The sequence below is a fragment of the Hippoglossus hippoglossus genome, chromosome 3 (assembly GCF_009819705.1).
Source record: "Hippoglossus hippoglossus isolate fHipHip1 chromosome 3, fHipHip1.pri, whole genome shotgun sequence".
Classification (NCBI taxonomy): Eukaryota; Metazoa; Chordata; class Actinopteri; order Pleuronectiformes; family Pleuronectidae; genus Hippoglossus; species Hippoglossus hippoglossus.
Window position 1 is genome coordinate 11,612,354 of NC_047153.1, and position 5,401 is coordinate 11,617,754.

Sequence of the window (5,401 nt, forward strand, 5' to 3'; positions counted from 1 at the left end):
AATACTCCCGGGGAGAAAAATACATGACTGTTGAGTGTGAAAGGAGTTTGGAGCACTGAGAAAATCTAACCACTGTGGGGTAGTGTTTCTCTTCATAAGAACTCAGCTACATCCATGAAAGAAAATAATATAAAAAGAATCTCCACGTCTGTTTGCTTTGTCTGAAATAGCACAACACCAACATGAATTTCTGATGTTTGCACTTATCAAATAATTGTGGACCTTGATTAGTGCTTGTTGCCAAATGGGCTTTAAACATCAAGACAAAGCTTGAAATCAACTTCTCCAACTCTTAATATGAAATAAATGAATCCTAGGGTTGAATATTGGTTTTCAATTAGATCATTTAAGAAAATACTGCCCCTCAGTGCATGTTTTCATTCGTGCCAATACACATATTTTATCAAGGTAATGATCTAATAATAATGCCAGAACTCACTGCTAATCTCTTTGGATGTTTTGGTGGAATCATTCAATGAGGCAAAGTGAAAAGTTCATCGTATTAGTTACAGCACACGACTCCATGTACTCTAAGCAGCACTATACCTGGAATGAAGTTTCTCCACAAATTCAGTCGAGTGGATGATTCATTGTGCTTTGACCTTTCGACTCATGTCTCACTCAGTTAGATCACAAGAGTGATAAGTCATCCCACAACTGCTATGTTTACACACTGAGTAACTGCTGGACTTTATGCATAAAGAGATGCTCTGAGGCTATGTGCCTTACGGCAATGGAACTTCTCGAATAAAAGATAGGTTGGGCATGGAACAAATAAATGTCTTGGTGTAGAAACCTGACCTAAGGCCAAAAGTCATCACTGTCACTCAAAGTTTTTACCTCCATCACAACTCACTGCTTATGTCTTTAACAACAGGCTTGTTTGTAATGTTACCAACAGTAAAATAAGACAAATGAAATGATCATCTGTGTAGGTCAAGTTCAAGAGTAAAACTGTGAACCATAGCTGATAGATTATTACATTTTATTTATTACTTATGAATGTAACAGTGTTATTTCACTAATGTTGATATGTGGTGAAAAGGCAATATTTGATTTATTAAATCATTAATTTATCTTAGTATATTTTCAGAAATGTTCATATAACTTGACACTTCCTGGACAATCATACTGATATTAATACTAATAAACTTTATTTACGTAAAAAAACAAAATCATAAGACAAAATGTAGCTTAAAGGGTGTTGGACAAGAGAAAATAATTAAAACGACAAGAATAAGACTTATGAGAGCAATGAAAGGTAATAAAACAATAAAATATTGGAAAGATAAAAAGAAGTAAAATCACAGAGAGATTGAAGAGGTATGAGTAGAGGATATAGGTGATAACAAGACAATAGCCCATTCTTAGGTGGAGCCACGCCACTGATAACGTATTGCTTGTAATCCAACCCCAGTGTCGATAATGTTTGTGCTGCAGTTGCTCTGAACGCCTCTGGCTATAAGAATACCAAACATCACCACACCCTGTGCACCTTGTCCCTCATTTGGTTGATTGGTCTTTCCCCATGCACCAGTGATTATCCCATAATGTGAAAGGTGGGGATGCTCTGAGTGTTATGGGTGCTGTCAGGTATTGTAAGAGCTCATGTGTTAGTGGTGTGAGAAGAGGAGCGGGTAACTCATGAGGTAACTTATTATGATGATCATGGCATATACACAATGTAGAGGTCTCGGTAGAGGGTGGACATTTTCAATGGGGTGCAAAAGTCATGTTAGCATTTATGTAGTTTTAGAATTTTGGACCAAACTGCAAGGGTTCACGTCCATTGGGATTTCTTGTCCCATCTAATCAGTCTTTTCAAATATACAGTACATACAAGGATGCATCGAATGTAACGTGCTCACAATATAAACAAAAAAAAACGGTTGTAAACTCAGAGGTTTGACTGGCACAAAAAGTTTAGACATTATGTCAAGACTATGCCTTAACAGTATTATTTTTCTATGTCTGATATGTTGGGAAAAGTGATTAACTTTTACCCACATATGAATGTAATTCAGATTTGGCCGAAATCCCACATCTGGTCCACATTCTGTGTGGAATGATGGCGATTGGACGGTCGGCTCTTGTTTGCCTGATCTGGGTCACAAGTAAGCCAGAGCAATACCACATGTCAATTAAAGGTGTCAAATTAGTTTTGTGCTATAGGGCCATATTCCCCATTTTCCCCATTGGCCACTTTAGGTTCACAAACAGATTACACCTCGCAGAGAACCACATGTTTGCTAAAAGTGACCGAAATATGGGGCATTTTACAAGTGGGCAACTTTAGGCTCACATCCATTTTGTTCCGGCCACAAGAAGGCCAGCAGTGCCTCATCATTGCCTGAGGTGACCCACATCAGTGTGCTATCTGGGACTGGATCCCTGAATTTCTACATTTGGAGACTTCACTTGTTCACTAACGCTGGCTTTGAAAAAAAAGATCATGATCATCGAGTATTTGAAAGAAAGACCTCCTCATTATTATATGCATTGCAGTGGATTTATGTCAAAGTGGTGGTTTATTATTAACTACTGGTGTTTTTAAATGTTCGAGCACTGGATATATGGAAGCATTCAGAAGTTATAGAAATTGTAGATCACAAACTGAAATTGTTCGATGCATGCTTGATCAAAATGGGTAAGATAGAAGCTCAGTGTCGAAATTGTACAAAACATTTGATAGATCAGTTCTAGCTTGTTAGCTCGTAAAATGAATTTAGGCTTAATTGACACCTAGTTAAATGGACATGCCAGAGGTTTAGTGTCTTCCTGTAAAAAGCTGTTTGACGGAAGGTGTTTATTCATGCAGCTCCTTGTGCTTTCCTGTGCGTTGTGGGTTAAACAAACAGGAAGTAATAGTTAACCCTTGAAACAGCAATGTACAATCCGTGATGTGCTGTGAGTGTTACTCTGCATTCTTTAACTGGTTTAACTTTTAACGTCATCACATTTCTAAGCTTCACAAAAGGAATGTGCAAACTTCTCATATGATTATGACATAAATACATTTTTAGTTAGTATATATTAAACTCTAAGTATTACTAGTGGTTGGTATTATAAACTGTGTTATTAAATATAGTTGTGTTGTAGATTTATTTTAAATGGATACAATTGCCATTTTTGTCATCAATCTACCTTCAATAACTCATAATGAGAAAGTGTTTATAGAAATCATTTAAAATTTAAAAATCAAAAACTGAAAACTATTTGTTAAAAAAGTATTTGACCCTTTGCTGTGATCTTTGACATCAGTGTAGAAATTGATTGGAGCTCAACTAAATTGATTAACTCTAGAGTCGTTTTGAAAGTCGCAATTCACACTGAATGGGAAGACAAAACCCAAGTCAAGAGGCTCAAAACCATTTATAAAGCTCTAAGTGATTGAGAATGGAATAGGTTTAGAATCACAAGGAATCTTATGAGAGTTTTCAGTCTGGTCGAAGTGAGTAACCAGGCAATAAGTGTGTCAGTATGATCAAGAACCCATTAGTCACCAGCCATTTTCCGACCTCTGGAGAATGTCCGCAGTATCGCATAAAGACTTTCTCCGGAGGTTGCTTTTCCCCATGAACAACGCAGTGGGAGATTCTTAAAAACACAGAAATCTCCGGAGCGTTCAGGTGAGGGGTCGGTGCGGCAGGAGGAGGGAGAACAGAGCTCCAGAAGTTGGAAGGACAACCATCTCACCAGTACGCCATCAGTCAGGCCTTTATAGTAGAGAGGCAAGACAGAAACTATTTCAAATTAAAAGGCATATTACAACTTTCCTGGAGTTTGCCAAACAAACAAATCTGCCCGATAATGTATGTGACCTGAAACAATGGCGATTGTTTCAGGTCACAGCCCAGTGATCGGAAGCATACAAGCCAAGACGACACCGGCTTCAAGAAAAGTCTCAGAATTTCCTTTAGCGGCCAAGCACAAGCTCAGACTTACACCCAGTAGAAGATCTGTGAAGAGACATGAAGACGACAATCTACAGATGCTTCCCATCCAATCTTACTGAGAGAGAGAATCTACCAGGAAGAACGGGACACATTTTCAAAATCCATGTGTGCAAACCTTGACGAGATTTACCCAAGAAAGCATATTCGGGCAAAGGGAATTCGAATGATTTAAGGGGCTGAATACATTTGGAAATTAAAGATTTTAGCTTTTTATTTTTAATAGATTACACCTAAATAATCTCAAATATCAATTTTTTACTGTAACTAAAAGACTCTGTCCAGACGAATGTTGTAGCTCTGTATCTGGAATAATGTTGGTCCATGTAAACTCACCTGAAAACACACATCACATGACTATTTACATTCACTTGGCATTCAGGTGTAACCAGGAAGCAGACTGTCTACTGTATAGTTGTATAGTTGTATTTCTTGTTACCGCTGTAATATAATTTTGGGATTAACTAAAAGGGGTTTTCACACGCAACAAATCCAACCATGATTCAATTGATCTGGTCAATCAAAAATGTTGGTCTGTTGGTCTTTCACACCTGTTTTTCTGGTTCAGATGTGAAAGCCTCCTCAAATGCAGCCCCGGTGTTTTCCAAATTTAAACAGGGCCAGCAGCTTTTTCAACCTTCTCTGTTTTAGGCGCTTGAAAACTCCAGAGTAGTGTGGACACCAGGTGTAAACACACAGTGATGCATTTTAAAACTAAAAAGTAATGTGGACACAGCCTGTGTCTCTTTTTACTCTTGGTCTCTTGTGCCTCTTTGTCTTTTCTACGTTTTCCTTTTGCTGTAATTTTACATCTCTTTGTTGATGCTTTGTGTCTATTTTAAGTGGGTTTGAATCACTTTGTATGTTTTTTAATATATTGTGTTCATTTCACATCTACCTGATGTGCGTTGAGTCTATTTTTAGTCATTTTGAATCACTTTGTATGTCTTTCCATCTCTTTTGTGTTCATTTGACATCTCTTTGTTGTTCTCTTTGTTGTTGTTTTGTGTCTATTTTTAGTCATTTTGAGTCACTTTGTATGTTTTTTCATCTCTTTGGGGTCATTTTACATTTACTTGTTGTGCTTTGTGTCTATTTTGAATCATTTTGAATCACTTCTTATGTTCTTTCATCTCTTTGGGGTCATTTTACATTTACTTGTTGTGCTTTGTGTCTATTTTTAGTCATTTTGAGTCACTTTGTATGTTTTGTCATCTCTTTGTGGTCATTTTACATCTCTTTGTTGTTGTTTTGGGTCTGTTTTGAGTCATTTTGAATCACTTTACATGTTTGTTCATCTCTTTGTGGTCAATTTACATCTCTTTGTTGTTGTTTTGTGTCTATTTTAGTCATTTTGAATCACTTTGCATGTTACTTTTCAGTGACATTCTGCAGGTGAAGCCCAGGGCCTCCCCTGGCCGTCTGGGCCCCTGGACCCGCCCATGCTC